The sequence below is a fragment of the Sinohyriopsis cumingii genome, chromosome 14, assembly GCF_028554795.1.
Source record: "Sinohyriopsis cumingii isolate HCF-2022 chromosome 14, ASM2855479v2, whole genome shotgun sequence".
NCBI classification, from domain to species: Eukaryota; Metazoa; Mollusca; class Bivalvia; order Unionida; family Unionidae; genus Sinohyriopsis; species Sinohyriopsis cumingii.
In genome coordinates, this window is record NC_142974.1 from 47743663 (window position 1) to 47763476 (window position 19814).

At 37.3% G+C, this 19814-nt stretch overlaps 1 protein-coding gene across 4 annotated transcripts in view; it reads left to right on the top strand.

The window, feature by feature from the left end:
* Positions 1–19814, top strand: part of LOC149783716 (enteropeptidase-like) — a 220011-nt gene that overhangs the window by 119116 nt on the left and 81081 nt on the right. The gene's annotated exons all lie outside the window — the stretch shown is intronic.

The window sequence follows — 19814 nt, forward strand, 5'->3', positions numbered from 1 at the left end:
CAATATAATGTAGCTGCACATATAAACAATCATGACTAATGTGGCAACACGCATAGATCCAAAACTGTTTGTAAAGGTGTTAAGTGTCTGGTTAATATATATATATATATATATATATATATATATATATATATATATATATATATATATATATATATATATATATATATATATATATATATATATATATAACAAAATTGCTGTCGTTTATGTTCGCATCTCTTTTTCCTATTGGTACTGGTTCAGTTACATAAAATTTGCCCTAAGGTTTTTGTTAATGTTGTTTTCATTTCCTAATATTTCTTAACCCGATGATATCAATATACCTGGCGGGACCGACAACTGACATCCCACTTCTGAGCTAGTAGGTTCGAGTCCTTAGCAACTTTCCGTGGGTCAGTTGTTCATTCCATGGTTTTCTCATGTTATTTCTCCATCAGTTATAATATCCGTCATGTATAACCTATCATGTGTGGCAAACGGTATTTAACCCATACTTCTCAAAAATGATTATGAAACTCATCGTTAATGAAGCTTTAACTGACTCAGTCAGGCTGTGTCAAAGCCAATACAGTTCATTCTACTACACAATTAATCGTCTCTATGACAATACAATCAAGGTATCAGTAGTATAGCGATCTGCATCACGGTTTAGGTTAAAGTGTTTTCAATTACTAAAATTTCCGAAATCCTTTTTTATTCATTCATTGTAAGAATTATTATTAAATTAGGGCAAGTAGTTAAATTATATTCTCTCTTAGTCTTTTGTCCTTGGGGTCAATGTTTTACAGTAATACTGTCATCATAGGCTCGACATACTAGCCCTTGCCCTTGGAAGATCAATCATGTACCATTCAATATATACAATGCAATGTGTTATGTCCATCATCAGAAGATCTTGTGCACACAAGGCTTTATAAGGGCGACATAAATAGCTTTGCACGGGCCTGAATTATGATTGTAAGGATGACTAGACTTTAGAAAAACACAAAACAAAATAGGTTTTCAAAGTACATGTAACTACAATGTTGAATCTTTATGAAACCGTGAATGGTCTTCATTATATGTCACAGACTAGAGGATGGGTTCAGCTTGGAACAACGAACCATGTACTGTATTCGATATACTCCTCTACCTGATTATACTTTGTAACTAAACGTTTGATAACCCACACTAAGTGGAATAATATAAAATCAAAATATTTTATAATTTCCGTTATATATTGTCTATTGCTATAAAGAACTTCCATATTACACTATATATGACATAACACTGACATGGTCATGATTGCCATCACAGTGGTTAAATTTCCCTTCCCATTTAATGCACCTCATTATAATGTAGCTGAGCACGTAACATGATACACTTGTATGTCATCTACCCCAAGCAGTGTACCGTGATATAGCGAATGAGAATACTATATTTAAATACCAATATTTGGTCAATATTCTTAGTTTACGTCATATCAGTGTAAGAAATATACTTTTCAGGATACGAACTATTTATTCTTTCATATGAAATTTGATAATATATTTTAAGGATTTTTAGAAACGTTTTATTGGTACACGTGTTAAAAAATGTTATCATGTTTCCGTTTTTTTTAGGGAATATATTCTGAAACATACAGTTTTCAAATTCTACAAAACGTAAATCGTATTCAGGTATATATATATATATATATATATATATATATATATATATATATATATATATATATATATATATATATATATATATATATATATATATATATATATAGCCAAGTTTTCGCTGATATGTCGTTAGACCCTTTGCATGCATATATACATAAAACAGACACCCATTTGCACATACTCAGGAAACATGCAACGGAGAGTTTGAATATGTATACAAGTGAATGAGCTTCTCGTACTACAAATTAAAATAAGAAACAAGAAACCTAAGGCAGCGCCCAGCTTTAGCTAATTAATTAAGTAAAGCATATTCACTAAACTATGTTTCACGCGATTGCTTTGATTATACATTGTACCCCCTCCCCCGATCTTGAGCACGGAAAAAGACCGCCAGGTGTCAGAGTAGACTGATGATGTAATCCTTTTTGATCTTAGACAAGATACATAATACTGTTCTTGAACGTATTTGAAAAAGTGATATTTATGTGAACAATTGACGTTATATTTTGAAGTACACGATCCCGTTATCATTATTCTGTATGCCTTTCTGTGATGTATTTTCCTTTAACTCATGCGATATAGCAGCCTCAGAAGCAGGTTATGTAGTAAAGAGAACAAGCAGATCTAGTCCACACCAAGGAAACACCTTAGTTTTGTTGATACCATGAAACCTTCCTTAATGATCATGTTAATATAAAGGACACCTGCTAGTAGAGAACAACACTTTTCGTCTCACCTTGTACATTCATGATCTTTTCAGTTTTATCCTCTGTAGTTAGGATATCTTTCCTTAAGAAAACATTTTTTATGGATCTTTGTTGTCCTTTATAGACAGTTGCCATTCTGTTGGTCACATTCACTGTAGATCATAATACTTTAGCACGATTTAACGGGTACATCAGCACGCTAGTGGCTATATAGGGCAGAACATGTTTAGTGCGCATGGGTTAGTTAAGCGTGTGAAACAAATATTTTTAAATAAAAGTGTTGCTATACTAGATATTGTTTCAGATAGATAGTTCATGAAAACGGGCTGTCACTTGGTTTAGTCTTTAAGTTACTGTGATTGGAAAAGCCGAATTAATTGGTAGATAATGACGGAAACATAACAGACAAAAGATTTGTTCTTGTAAGATTGCAGATGATATGAAAACTACAACTTAGGCCTTCCATTGGTTCTTTTACTGTTTATATTGAGTTGCCAATAAATGAAATACCGTATATGCTCGCGTGAAAGTCAAATTCAAATGCAAAATAAATTAAGAGTCCCCCAAACGGATGGATACTCTACAGGCTGACACTAATTTCCTAAACGAGGATAATATCTTGTCCACTTGATAAATGTTGAATGTCTAGACCATCGTTGGTTATGTATGATGTAAGATCGGCAATATTTACATTTGGGGTCAAATACACATAATACAAATAATTTAGTGAAAGCAATATATCACGATAGTCATCAATCCTGAAGAGGAAGCGATCCCGCGATTTAAATGCGGCCATATTGGAGGTAACATCGGCATCATTTCCATTAAGGATCAACAAGACATCATAAGAAGTCTTCCAGTGAAACGTCACGTCAATATAATTATTCATTTAGGAGTAACCTCCAAATACGTATATGTGTAGTTAGGTGGCATATCTGCACATTGTTTGGGGGGCGGGGAATCGACACAAATTATGTGGTAAGCTATGGCGTACACTAAACCTCGGACACAATTTTATTGCTCCAGAAAAAAAGATTGTGTCCTGCAATAGCCATGATACGCCTGCATAAAGGGGGCGACCTTGTTTATTTGAATGATTTGTCTTAAACTGAATGGACCCAGATCTGGCCGCCTAGTTGGATTTGACCTATCGGCCGTTATATACGGTACGTATTGGATAAAACAATTTACATTTGGTTGAGAGACGACTCTTATGTTCGTCCATTATGTCATTTATAGTTTGAAATGCGTTCCAAATCAACCCATATTTAAAACCAGAGTCAGTGGAGGCACAATATTGCATACAGATTTATTGCAAAGTAACGTCATATTTACACAGCCATGTTTGTTCCACGATTAGCGGATATTTGCTTTTAGCACGCTTATTATTACATTTCTCCATGGACCGTTCCCTAATCTGAACTCGAGTGTATATGTGAGTAACAAGAAACAGGACGAGTGCTTGTTCGTCATAGATTGCAAATGTTAGTTTCCACATGAATGCATCCTAACAATATAGAGTTTATGAACGCGCGGCTGTTAAATAGTGGTTGTGCTTGTCATTCAGACATTAAATTCATTTCGCTGAAGATAGCTTAGCCGTTTCTAAAGAAAACTCAAGTGTCAAGTTCATTTTAATTTGATCAGTATGTTTTAAGTAGGCAGCGTTTAGGATTTGAGTACGGCAATATACAAACATACAACCTGACTACACTTAGTCTACATTGCTATCTAGCAATCACGGGCTTCACTATAAATGTGTTATATTTCAGAATTTGCTATCTTGCAACTTTAAGTATTCATCCATAATTAAACAGTGTGTAATTTGAAACCTCTTCCATACTCAGCCCCCCCTCCTCCTGTTGTGTCATTTTCATTTTTAGCGCTTGGTATTTACATATATTAAATTACAGATCCTGCAAATTTTGGAGTGTTCTCGTCTCTCTCATGGCTCAAATGTGAATGTTATTAGGTCATTTGACTTTCATTTAACATGCACGTAAACTGGAAAAATCTGGAAATCACAATCCAAAATATGTTTGTCCTCCTCATTGTGATTAGTATAAATCGTCATCCGAATACGTGATTCGAGAAGCAGCAAAGGGTGGGGGGAGCGACCGAAAAAAAGGGCGGCAAAGTTTTTGGGGGAACCTTCACCACGGCCCGTTTTGCAAAAATGTTGTTTTAGCCTAATGGTTTTGACTTATTAAACTATCCAAAGGCCAATCCGAGTACGCTACCTATTTTCTTTGGTGGGGGTGAGAACAAAAAAAAAAATGGCGGCCGACAAATTTATCTTACCTAAAAAAATAGCATAAGGAAGTACCCGGGACCAGTTTGAATGACATTGGATATCTCTTAAATCTTAAATAATTGTTATATTTTTCTTTATTTCATTGCAATTTTTGGATCGCTATTTGCGAAATTGTAGAGATTCAGGGGATTTTTCTTTTTCCATTTTTCTTTTTCTGCTGCAATTGTTGGTTTGTTAATTTATATTCCTCTCCTCCATTGAACCCGGGTGCATTATAATTAAAACCCGTTTTGGGGCTCGGGGAACCCATGCAAGTTGCACCTGGGTTAGATGTTGCAAGTTTATAATTACCAATTTAAGTATATTACGTCTTTATTTTTAGTGCGTCGCTGGTTCCCGCCACTATAATAGCATGTATCGCTTACGATGACAATATTTATATCGCATTTTTCTTTTTTCATTCGAGCCCATGAAGTTGTTTCCACTAGTCGATTGAACGTTTGCCTGTACTCCTTAAGCACTTCAACCACTGTCTTAGTTATTAATATACGATAATATAATTTATATGAGCATACACGCTTATTGACCAGACAGACCGACATTAAACATATACGCGTATTTAGATAGTATAATTTATTTGTCAATTATTTATATTATTGTACAGGTAGATTTCTCTACAGAGTGTACAGTAATCAATTTTACTTTGTAAATACCATCGATTTATAGCGCATTCAACCAGGTGACCTCATTTGGGAAACCATGTGTGTTGTTAATAGAGCACAGGTACTTTTAGTGCAAACGCGTGACCGTGTCAATGTCAAAATTGTGAGTATAATTGCGATTCTTGCAATTCGCTGTTGCTGACAAAATATTTTACGTTACTGTATCACAGTAAAACTTTGCTTATCTGCTGACTTAGTGATCTGTAATTAAATCGTTGTTATAATAATAATAATCAACGATTCTGTGCTTACTATGGAATATCCTGCGGCAAAATTAGCTTGACAACGACTAGATGCAACTAAGAAGTATCTTCCAGTCGTTAATTTTGTAAAACAACAACTACAAGAAGTCCATGGAAACTGATGTGGGAATCAAAGAGGGAACAGAACAGTTATTTAAACAAATTGTAGAACCTACCCCAAAAATGTTGCTGCAACTGACGCAAGCCACAAAATCTTTTGAGACATTACCGGATGATATTGCTGGCTGTCTTCTACCCCCACCACCAGTTCAGTCACCACCCGAAGTTCAACAACCACCACTATCAAGAGTTTACACAGACATGATAGATAAACGTACTGAGGAAGGCATTGGAGCTATCAAGGATCCAGACCAAATACTTGACATTGCCGGGATTGGGTGGCATGAAAAAAAATCTGTGAAACCTGAACATATTAAATATGTAGTTCGTGCTGATTGGCGTTAATACACATATGACATTGATTTCGGTGTTCAACAGGTCAGAGGTGATGATGAATACTTTTGAATTTTATTGGGGTGGTAGATGAACATGTTGAACCATTTAAACAGAAAAGGGATGAAGAACAAAAAAATGAAGCGTGGCCTTGATAAAGCAGGGAAAAAAGAAGTAAAACTAGATCCAAAACAAGGAAGGAAAAGAGAAATTCTTCATCAGAGGCACTACAGTAGCACTCTCTTGAACCAGAACTAGGACCACCTGAAGGAACAGCAGGAGGTCGTAAAAACAAAATGGTAATATGATTGCTGAGTCGCCATTAATTCAAGATAAATATTTTCCCAATAGCAGCCTCACTGATGATGATTGACTGGAAAATTCTGATTGGCGGGAGACCAGCCAGTAACAATCCCCATGAAATACCAATGAAGCAGCCGCTATTTGTCATTACCTGAGGCATCATTGAATATAGCGTCTATCGGGCGCTGATCGATGCAATTAACGACGATTACTACTGTGAGTGATCAATTAGATCGTCGATAACAAAATAACATGATTATACACAATGCCAATGTTAGACATGAAAGCGTCAGGTTGATAAATTCACGATTACCAGTTTATAAATTGATACATGGAGATGGACTCGGCGATGTTATTCAAGGTTTTTTAGAAGGATAGCTCCAAAGGTTGTCCCTGTTGAAAAACAATTGGGCCTGAAAGCCATAGAAGTTGTTCGTGATAAGGATATTGGTACCATTGGTAATGCTGCTGGTAATGCATTTTCGGCTATCAAAGACAGACTAACATGATTAGTTTGACGAAAACCACAGCCAGTAAAACTGTGCAGCACCAAAGTGATGCCACCAAGTGTGAGCGAAATAAAAAATCAAGCTGCAAACGAGCGGTTGAAAGAATTAGCTGGAGTGCCATTACCGACAAAACAACAAGTAGCCGCCGAGAAAAAATATATAACAGCAAGTCTGTTAGCGGGAAGTGGTCTAGATCGACGATCGTTTTAGACTACAACCAATAGACGAATAAAATGTTCAAGCGTGTATCTGATGCAGCATTTGACATGGACCCAACGGTCCTCAAAGATGAATCAGTGCATGATTATTAGTATTATTCTTATGACGCATTTATACCTGAAGCACGTAGCAAATCGAACTACAAGTGCAAGATACAAGCAGAGATTTCCTGCCCGCCGAAGCATTCAATCCGATCGAAAGTCAGAATTTGAAAGCAGATAATACAGCACACCGAAATTTAGAACGAGTTGGTTTTGTTAACAACGGTGTTATGGCATTGTTTAACAATACCACATACATCATTGACGGAAAAACAGTGAATCATGTCTCGAAAACATTGACATTGTCACAACAATACTCGGCCTCGAAAAATATTCGATGATTATTCAAGGTCCACTGGTCTGTTAATGACTTTTGCCAAAGATAACACTGATTACCCCGAGAGCAACTTAACGAAACACTGTATGCCGTTGGAACTGAAATTACATCGATGAATGAAAATGTCAGCTTAGGATTCGCAACACGTATATCAGTGTTAAACGGCGATGAAGAATTGTCTTGTGTAATTCCGCTGTCACATATCTTTGGATTCTGTAGACATGTTAGAATTTTCTTTTTCGGGGCCAAACACACAGTGGTACTTGTCAGAAAAAGCCACCGACAAGCACGTAATCTGGCGACTCAATACAGCTGATGCTGGTAAAGCGATGCTGACAAAAATTTCATTGAGGATGGCAACGATGACGCAATCAGTCGTTGAAGAATAACAGCTGCTCTCTTTCAGCGTCAACGGCGGAAGGTCAACACATGACGACCGGCAGTGTCCAGAGTGTTGTTGCTGGGTCATCTATATGACAGATAACATCACAACAGGGAGTGTCGGCGCCACGTCATATATGTATAGCGTTTTAGGTAAACGTCAGCGTAGACTCACAAGAGAGAACCCCCAATGGTATTTGATAATCTCAGAGTTAGTGAAGTTTCTCTGAGAATAAATGGACATCAATAACCATCCGAGGAGGTGTTATTGAATTTTGAAAACAATCATATTGCACGTGCGTATCATCGGTTGATATCATTCACGGGGCGAGATCAGAATGTTGATTCTGGTTTGCAGATATCTCCGAGCGGTTTATCAACGCTGTGTCCGATCTATTTTATTCTCACTGGAACACTATGATTTGTTTAGACAATTTGCCGTTGACATACACTTCCGATTTCGTGTAGCATGATAACCAGCTGGTAGTTACAGTGCAATCGCTGTTATTCTGTCAGACAAAACAATTTTGCTTGAAGGTGTTAGTGGTCGAATGAGAAACATTGATGCATCCGCAGATCACATGTAATTGAATCGCAAACGATCTGTACTTAGATCATTCATGATGTTCAAATGTCATATCATGAGATCAATGTTACTCTGAAATCCGGTCAGATTAAAAAGCTGCAACCGGTATCAAAGAAGAATTCTGGTGTAAAAGCAATTCTGAATTCAGCGGCGTTGCGGGGCCCTAAATAAATTATTGTTGACTAAACGTCAGCTAAAACACTACAATGACACCAAGAAAAAAGAAACTGGCATTCGACTTGATTTTTCTGCAAATGCAAGTTGCGACACAACAAAATCGGTAATATATTTCCGTTTCTAGCGGCATTACCAACGCTAATTGCATCAGCGTCTCCAGCTGTCACAAAAGCATCTGAACTTGGTGCTGTTGGAGCACTTGCCGGTTTGGCATAGAATAAAGCAACAGGATATATCATAAACACTACAAAAAAGGACAGGGTCTAAGATTACCAGGAACGATATATGGTCAAGGTCTGATACTGCCGGGGACGCTTCGTTAATGCTTCAAATGTCCAATTTAGATTTACTTGATGACACTCGGCGATTAAACATACAAAACTTTAGAGGTGTTTTCATGCGTTATCAATTACCAAAACACCAAACCATGTTGAAACCGGTATTTTTAATCTTGATGGGAGTTCCAGTTGAGGTACTCATTGGGATATAAACGCAGCTGATCCACGTGGAGTTGTTTATTTCGATTCGTGAGGAATGACACCAACTAAAGACTTTTTACCGTATAATGGCTTAGCGGGTGACATACCAATCTGTTTTTCAACATTACCAACACATACAATAACAGATCCACCTATATGCGGTCCAGAAGTACTCGCTGTACTTAACACCGTGTCAAGTTCATCAGCGCCACCTCATAAAGTTTTGCACGAGTATACCATTCGACGGCATCGTTTTAAACAGGTGAATAGTTGATAATGGTAGATATTTGCAGAAGATCTGCCAAAGGCAAGCCCCAGGGTGGCATTGATTTATCCAAATAAGCAACACGAGATGAACTTGCTGATCTTTTTTCGTCCCGCCGATGTTGACACAAATTAAGTAGTTGTTTATCAGGATCAGCAAGGACGTTTAAAGACGAGCAATATCACGTTGAAAAATGTTATTATGCGAGTTTTGAAAGCGTCCGAAGATAACTTTGTGATGTTTACTAAAACCGGTAAAATTAAAAAACTCGAAGAAATCACTTCTAACACTTATTGGAGAGATTGCTGAACGTATTATAAGACTGAACATTTAATGGATGGTGATCTCAACAAGAGCAGAAATACAATTATCAATGTGAGAGAACCAAAGTCAGACGATGAGGTGGCAAACATATACGTGGACAACAACACCTCCACGATTAGAACTGAGATCAGTATGTGCGTTGATTAAGCCGATGACACAATAACTGGCGATCTCAACATGAGTGGAAATATAATTGCTAATTTGAGAGAACCAACATCAAACGATGACGCTGCAACGAAGAAATACGTGGACAACAACACCATCTCGATGATGACCTCGTTAATGACAATCAATGATGGAATGACCACGTTCAGATCTGAATAGACTAATCATGTAACCGCGTTTGCAAATTTTCGTAGAAAAAAATAGAACCATGGATAATATCTTTAGAAATCCAACGGTCATCAACACCGGGCTCTCTGAAATTCACACACAACTTGTTGATCTAGTCAACGTTAAAATAACAACCGAAATTATTAACAATGAGCTCGCCAACATCAGCTCAAAAATCAATTCGATCAGCACTGAAGTCGATCAATTCAAAATGATTGCCGATGGTGTAATTCACACGACGCCACTCATCAACATGGTAAACGGAGTAGCGTCTGGATCAGGAACTTGAACAAAAAGAACAAATCCATGAAACATACAGCTGAGTTTACTGAGGTGTACAGGTTATTCTTGCTTCCTGTTGAGCAATTTAGGATAGTTCCATTCTTTCCTTTGATTTGTGGCTCCGAAACATCTTCTTCTAAACGATGACAATCATGATAACACAGAATTCTTAGGCAATATTCATATTGGAATCAGAGGATAATACCTTAATCTCAGTGATATACTACTACTGTCTGGAATTCGTCGCGAATACATTTCATTGATTACTAGTATATACCGTAATGAATCACACACAATCCTTTCGGAATAACCAAGCGTGTGCGTGGAAGGACTCGCTGGAAGAAAGCATCGACGAGCGTATGACAAAACAAAAAACAAAAATGAATATCGCAGACTAATCATCGTCATCGACAATATTGTATACGCGGTTTCCTCTCTGGTCTCTGGACCGCAGACATATCCACAGGACTGTAACAGATCATCGCTAACACAACGCCGCCGACGACCAAAATGATATCAGCAACATAAACACGGCCATAATTCGATATTGGTTTTCCAACTCAGATTAAAGCTCCTAATGGTCGATCGCATGAAATCGCAATTGCAAAATTACGGCTTTATTGTAGTTAGCCCATTATCAAAGAAAAATCATTAGGTAGATTAGACGCTAACAAATCACTGGTAGTCCCAATCTGGGAGGTTGTCAGAGTACAAACAGGATCAGATCAAATAGAAGAAATAAATGATGAACTTCAGCACGTAATTAAATCAATAACAAGAAAAGAATCAATGATCGCTATCAAGGTACACGAGCCAATGCTGAGAGTTGCTATTGAATCCAATTACACCGTTGACACACATAAGTCGTCGATCAGAACTGTGCTGGGATGGCCGTTGCACTCGCCGTTTTATACTGGGATTTATACTGGGCCGCCACAACTAGAGCAATCAGACTATTTATCAGACAGACAAGCATTCAGAAAAATAAGTTTTGATAATAGAGATGGAAGAATGTTTGCAGATAAACCAAAATATAGATACCTCGATCAATAGTTAACTTCTGGAAACAATTCTTATTAAGCAATTACCGGAAGTGACGGAAAACATTCATGGGGTTATAGTGAAACAACAGCCTCTGAAGCACAAGTAATATAAAAGTACAGTAAGTGATTTCTAGCAAATATATGGCCGAAGAAATGGCACAAGAACACGAGTAAACACAAACATATAAAAGAAAAAATACTTGAAAAGTATATACTATAATATCCAAATGATGATCTTAAAACAGAAAGCATTAATGTTGTGGTACACATGAAAATGGTGAAATCTTATGCAGAATTCTTCCACAATTCTGTGTTAGAAACATACATTCAACTTGTAGATATAATGAATTGAAGAGGAGGAGGAGTTTACAAAAATTATTTCTTGATTATGTTAAGACCACTGAAGATCAACTGTCTACGTTCAATAGGCTGGGGTTGGATTTTGATAAAATGCAGCGGCATCTTGAATCTATAATTGCCTAATATTTTCCAAAATTCTTTGCGGTGTGGGGCAAAATAAGAGGCTTCCAGATATTCTCCGACAATCCAACCATCCAATATCACGTTGAACATTTGTGTAAATCTAGTCTGTGACGCAGTGGAGGTTAGCTGGGCAATCATTACAAGGTCAGGCCCAGCGAGGACATGTTTTTACAGTTTTTCTCCGGATTGTGTCGGTGCCCATTAATCCTGTTTATGTACGATGTCATTATCAATCGCTGTCACGAATGCCTTTACGTATAACCGATCAAGACGGTAGTTTGTTAGACACACGTGGTGAAGAATTAATTGTTAGTTTGTATGTGAGTGACAGTCCATGAAAAGGGCCACCATGATGAAAAATAAAAAACAAAATAAAAAAAATTACGCATATCGATAACACAAAAAACATTTTTGTCGTTAATATTTTGTCTTTAACCTTTTGTTGTTGTTTGGGCTATTGATATTCATCCTTAGGAATTGCTTTTCTTTATACAGAATCTTAACAGATTCCAATACAAGTTTATTTATAACTGTCTCGCTCGTGCACTTACAGCCGCTCGAGTTTCATATTGTCCATACAAATCTGATCGTATTATCTCAACGGCACTCGCCACTGAAACTCTATCATTTTGTTCGTTTAAATCCGTGAATGACAATTCCATTTCGCGTTGGAATAATTTGAAAAAATTAGTACTCAATCGCGAGTGTATATCAGCCCTCTTCACGTCGCTGCTGTATCATCTCAAAATCATCTTTGATTTTTTCAATATCGAATTGAACCGCAAGACCATCCTGCTGAAATTGTTCGATCGTAGAGATAATCTCTTTAATGTTTTCCTGGTTCATTATACAACCAATATTTTTCTTTAATAAAATATTTTATCTAGACCAATTCGATAACGTGTTGCTGAAACGTGTAAACTCATCGTGATGAATCCATGCGGTGTTTATTGAGCATGTGCTATGAAAATTGTAATCTTACCTATGTCTACGTCGCCCGTTACACCATGTCTGATGAATATATCGAAGCCTATGTGTGTCAACCCCATTAAAAATAACCCCAAAATTGCAATTATCTCTAATTAATTTATGAATCAGAGTATACCGCTGAATGACGTTAAAGACATCTGATGTTTTTATGTCTGCCCCTAGAAAATATTCTGGCTGGATTTGCTATCGTGTCAAGTACGACGTCATCGTAAACCACTAGATTGTTGATATTCCCTTTAAGATCTTCGACGGACGGCGATTCATCGATGTCAGTGATACATTCATTGACATCATATTAAGCCACTGAAGATTCATTTAATTCCCTAAAAACATTATGGCATCATTGGACATCCACGGATGGAGCTACTACATAAATTCAGCCACCTCATAATCAGGTTGAGGAACAACTGAGTTTCACCCGACCCAGATGGACACATCATAATTGTTGGAATGTAATTTAGTAACACTTGATGATGCTTGCTCACGTGTTTCTGGAAAGTCAATTACGTTCAGACTGTACAAATATCATATTATTTATAAGTATGAGTTTATATTTTGTTCAATGTAAGAGAGTCACTGGTATAACATTTCTGAGAGAAGCTACGTGGATAAATAACGCCGTCACTTACAGTAAAATGTGTAAAATGCGGCACATAAAAATATATGTTTGCGAGTATTTCCTGTTGCACCAGCAGACGGTGATGTTGCTAAAGCACTAGGGAAAACACTTGGAACGCCATGGGTTAAGTATCCTCAGGAAAGAAAAATCTTTCAGGACATAATTATTGCTATCTTGGAGTTCTCCTTGATATAAGACTCGACGAAAAAATCTACAAAAAAGGCGAATTTTAGGTAAATGCGATTGATCCAACGTGCCACTTTCATGAGGTCGCCAATAAAAATCCAGATATACAATAACGACATATCGCGGATGTCAGGTTAATTCACACGCTAAATTCGATAAAGAATAAAAACATACCAGAATCCCTCGCGAATTGGTTGGTAAAAGATAAGCGATGAGAGGCAATGGAGTCGATTTATTAAAGTCCAAGAGGATACTGGAGAGGAATAGCAGCAATTAAAAACTTGCCGATGCAGCAGGCGTAACACGTGTTTCAGCTGCAGATTGTTTGGGCACGACAGGCCATATGCCAAATGTATCTTCCACGTCCCAAAACGATTAAGCATGGATGGTTTGATGTCATCACGCCCAACAAAGTTCATCAGGCAGATATCTTGTTTTTACCATATTGCGTACATAAACAGTGCACATACAAATAGGCGTTGAATGTTGTAGACTTTGCACGTAGATGCAAATAGGCTGAACCGTTGTCTTCTAAAACAGCAACTAATGTCGCAGCAGTGTTTGAACCATTTTATTCGCGAGGAGCCGGGCCTAATGTTGGCCTGCGATGGCCACAATTGCTATAGGTTAATGCTGGCAAAGAATTGCTAGGTTCATTAACGACGCTGATGCAACAACATCACTTTAAGATCAGACGTGGATACGCCCCGATGTATCGCGATCAGGCAATATTTAACTATTTAATCAAACACTTGCACAACGACTCTTTTGACATCAAAATGCCCAAGAAGTATTGTACGTTCAGGAGAGATCTCGTGAATGGGTTGCGAGACTGCTTCATGTGATCGCCGCGTTAAACAACGAGGTAAAGAATGGAATGAACATGAAACCTGCCGATGCAATTGCGAAAAAAACATATACAACGACGAAAAACACGAGATCAGCTACAACAAGCAGTGTCGGGCAGTAAAGTAACAATTAGGTTTTTGTATGAACCTGATGAACTTGAGGGTGGTGCAGCCAGAGCAACTGATCCCGTGTGGAGTGAAAAGTACAAACTTTCCAGCGTGCAGCCACCAATGTATGGACTAGACTGAACAGCTTCTCAACGTGGATGTGTTCGTGAATAATTACAGGTAATTCATGAAAACACCCAATTACCACCAGATTGGATATTCGCCAACAAACAACGCAATCAGTAGTCACACACTATGACGAACGAAGCTACTCTACGTCTATTACGTTCAAAACATGTCAGAGAGACATTTTCGCGTGTGTGGCCGAGACTACTATCGACTCGGTCCACGGAAAATTGTCGCACGTCATTAGGAAAATATTGCCACAACATTATTATGTTACAAAAGGCGCAGTGATTATTTTGTGGTTGTTTTTGCGTCATGACAAATTCCACATCCTGATCAAACTGGAGCTGTTTTGTTTTGTCATATCTCTCATAACCAGCTTATTTTTTCTTCACTGCGTTAATAATTCCAAGTGACTCTGTTGTTGCTTGTGACGCTGTTGGCAACCCCAGCACGTAGACAACCTTGTGCAACTGAGATAGATTTGTTACTCTAGACACAGCCAAACTAAATTTCAGCATTCGACGCGATCATCGAAAATCCAGATATTGGTATCTGATGTTGTTAATCCTTGAGACGAATGAATTGTTATTGCATATCCCAGAGTCTAGCACGATGGGTGTGCTCTTGAAACGACTGACCTCCACCATGACGACAAAGCCTGTTGTACAGCCACTACTGGAACCTCGACGATATCACTAAGTAAAAGGTCCTGTTCTGTCTCCGTTCCTGAAATGTCAACAAGTATATTTTGTCTGCGTGTATTTTCTGGTTGATAACATAATGGAACTAGTTGATCAGTCAATTTTTCCTTGTGAAGCTCAAATAATTTACTCTGAAGTGCTTAACGGAGTTTTTCCTGGACACAACTATTAAAACATTAGGGCGCCATAAGTTCCAGAAATCTGACATTGGAGTCTATGAAATTCCGGTATGCAGTATTTCACACTAAACTTTGTCAGGTTGTAATCTGATTAACGATTTCAGTTGTCGTAGTTGGTCATCCTGTGATGGATAGTCGTAAAAAACGTCTTCATAGTGGCATACATAGTTGACCAACCTTTCGTGTGGCGATTCACCTGTAAATATCGGAGGCTGTCCATGATCGCCACACATGATAATTACAGTAGATTCTGTTAACAACCAATCAATAAACATATCTAAAACATGTTTGGATACTGTACAAATCTCATCCCAGATAATTATTCTCGGGATATAATTCTCACTCATTCGTTATGGGCGTCCATGTATCACCTCGCCAACTAAGGTAACTATGATACGTGCATGCGCTGACAACACGTTGTCTCATCTCTCAGGCAGGGTGAGTTGGGTTCAACACATTCATGTCATAGTTTTGAAATCATTTCTATCTCACGTGTTGTTTTACCAGAACTACGTGGACCATTCAGATATACCTTGCTATGTCTCGTGAGTGGATCATACACCGACGGTGATGATGAAATCTGTGATAAATTATCATTTCAATAATAAAGCTCAGGTGCTTTAACGTCATCTCACTTGAGATATTTGCGCATTGATTCATGTTTTATTCGCCACGAATCCCAATCGGAATCGCCAGAATTATCGATAAATTGTTTCACAAGATCCATTTTACAACGATGATATAAAATTAGTCCGTGGCGACTCTACCAACGTCACTGGGAAATCTGTTAATGATCGACACGAAATTTATTGACGATTATACCAATATGGATGATCGCAACTGAGTAAACTGAGTAGAACTGCCGTCGCAGTAGCTAATGATCCTGCCAATAATTATTCCTTATCACGTGGTCGTATTTCTTCATAACACCAATATACCTTTTGCCTCTGTGTCCTTGATGACAAAATCTAGTTTTGCTTGATCCATAATTAATCTTGTACAACAAAGTGTTGAACACTGTGCAATTTTGCTAATAATTTTTCTGCATATTTCTTTGTGATTTTGCTGTAACCACACTTGATTTTGTTGTTTGTATGAAATTATCGCAGAGGTTACAATCAACGATGCGAGAGTCCTAGCATTGAGCATGTTTCGTAATAACACTATTGGAACCCAACCACACTGATTGTTTTTCGCAGCAGTCGTTGAGAGTGACATTTGTACTTGGTTAATAATGTGTCTACCAAAACCAAATTGGTATAACCGGATGAATACTCGCTGAAAACCTGAATGATTCAATCTAGATTAAATAGTAAGATATATATTTGGTAGTGGCCCGTTTATTGCAACTCGTGTCATTTCGTGTGTTCGGTGCCCGAATCTTTCAAAATAACGATGAGTCTCGCGAAGCCAAGAAAAGCCACCGGACGAGCTGCGATATTATCGACAGAAATCATATCGGAGGAATTATATTTTGTGTTCCAAAGACCGACATGACCAAATTCGACATAAGATTGTGATGCATCATCGATAATTATTTTGAAGTTAGTCGCCATGAAGTTTTTGTTGGGTGAAACACACAACAGCAGACGACGCCGTAAAACAGTTTTTGAGTAATTCATCGTTGTCTATGTTATATTATAGCAAAATATTTTTCATATTTTATTGGAGTGATTCCTTGCGATAAATAACTCCAAATGGCAATATTATCTCATCAAATGTTGATTCATCTACGTGAAATAATCAGACTGAGAGAGTTTTCCCATTGTGCTATCTTATTTTTCCTGATTCTGTAATTCCATTTCCACGTTTGGAGTTTACAAAATGCTTCATTATACGTTGAGCAACACAATTTAGCGAGCCTGTTTTCATCGGAGCATGAGCATTCATGTCTGGTTCATTTAAACAAAAAATTGCGTAAACATCTGCAGAAATTGGATTGGAGCTATTATAGCAAGGTTTGTCTATTCCAGAAAAAAATAATTGGTTCAGAATGTTTGTCTATCGTGAAGACATTATTATGTCTCCGTGATTCTATAACAGGTTCGAGTGGAACACCAATATTCCAAGTCGGACCATCCTCGCTGATATGTTCGACAATAAATTGTATCCTGAATATGTACTTACTTATATTATTCATAGTAGTTGCCACTCATTTGTCATCCATTGTGGAACCGAAAAATGTTCATCGCCATCAATCTGAAGTGTTGAAAAAACATGAGACGCATCATCGTTGATAAATTCTTTCTTTGCTTGTTTGATAAAATCATGCAGCTGTAGTTCAAATGGTATCTGTTTCTTTTCTTGCTTAATCTATATAGATCAAATCTAGTAGTGAGTTGTGGTTCAATCTCCAAATATCTTTACGTTCTCGTTAAAAAAACTTGTCTCTGCTCTTTTCTGGGTTTTTTTTGTTAATCTCTCAATTTCACACGCGGGTAATAACGATTATATATAGTTTCGTAATTTTTCTTGTGCAATTTTCGACCTTGGGAAAGCTGGTTTTGTTCCGGTTATACTAAAATACTGTTGTTGCAGTTCTTTTGCATCAGTAAAATTGGTTAGTTTTATATATAAGAAAAGTATTTTCTTCAATTGGAAGATATCAAATAATATATTATGCATCAGGCCAAATATAGTTCTCGGTGGCTCATGATCGTATCAGTCATACCTTGTGGAAAAAACTGTCGTGGAGAGTACTGTGGAAAATACATGGCTAGTGTTCGCCGTGGCAGTACTGGATCACTACCATGTCTGAAGTGTGGGGTGGGGGTCAAGGGAAAGACCCATTTATGTGTTTCTAATGTCGGATGAAAATATCGAGCGCTTAAGCGATATTACGAGAAGAAAAAGAAAAAATCACTTCTGATGATATAAAAGTAAAAGACGCCAAAGATTATCCCGAGAAGTATTCCTATGCTGACAAATAATGTTATATTAGAAGAAGAGAATATTATATAAATTGACCAAATTGAGAATGATATTGATCATGATGAATTTGTGAGCCATCCGAACTATGATCAATCTGAAGCTAGCAGAGCTGGGATCATCAGAAACTGTCGTTCTAAAAACACTCTTGCAAATGTCAGTAACATGGCTTACATGATCAGTATCAGAATTACCAGCTGTGAAAAATTAAAAAACTATCATTCGCACAGATTTATTTACGAATGCCTCAATGGTATGATAGACGATAGTTTTGTTATCGACCGTATCAACTCCGATAGAAAAGGCAACCATCTTGGAAATCTTCCAGCAATCGCACCAAGTGAGAATAGTAAACGTGGAAAAAAAACGTAAAACATAAATATACACCTAAGCCAATTGAATCAATTTATCTAGAAACCGGTGAAATACACGAATTTAAAAATATTACAGAAGCTGCAAATTATTTTCGTATTCATCCCTACTCAGTACAGCTTTTCGCAAATTGTATAGCTAACTTAGCTACATCAAATGTGTTTAATGAAAAAAAAATTCAGTACGTCCGATAACGTAACGTAAATTTTCAGCAACAGGGAATTGCCGGAATTTCAATTATACTCACTATTTAGACATTGTCACGGTCACGTTTTTGTGCTAAAAATGCATGTTACGTGGTTGAAGGCACTATAACTTGCTGATATTCACCAATTAAAATTGATTATCGTACACTCTGTAGAGAAATCCTCCTATTACATTAAATGTAAATGATTGATACATAAGTCATACAATTTAATTACGTGTGTATGTTTAACGTCTCTCTGTTTGTCTGTTCAGTAAGCCCGTATGCTCAGATAATTTTTTTTATCGTATGGTCTTAACTTAGGCAGTGGCCGAAGTGGTTAAGGAGTACAGACAAACTTTCCATCGACTAGTGGAAACTGTTTGATGGGTTGAGTCCAAAAAACGCGATAGACATGTCGTCATCGTAAGCGATAAATGCTATTATAGTGGGGGAACCCGTGACGCATTGAAAAAAGGTAGAACTTGCCTGCGCCCTCGAGCCCCAGGAAGGGTGTTAATTATTAACCATCCGCGGTTCACTTGGGGGTGGGGTTGGTGTGATTGATAATAAATTAACAAACCAAAAAACACTCTTTCGTACTTAGAGATCAAAAAAGTTGAATCAAAAAAGAAAAATGGAAAATAAAAAATCCTCTAAATCTCTTAAATTTGGCATTTAACGATGCAACAATTGTAATGGAAAACGAAAAATATAACTATTACCCAATATTTAAAATCATTCAACCTGGTCGCAGTTAGTTCTTTTTGCAATTTTT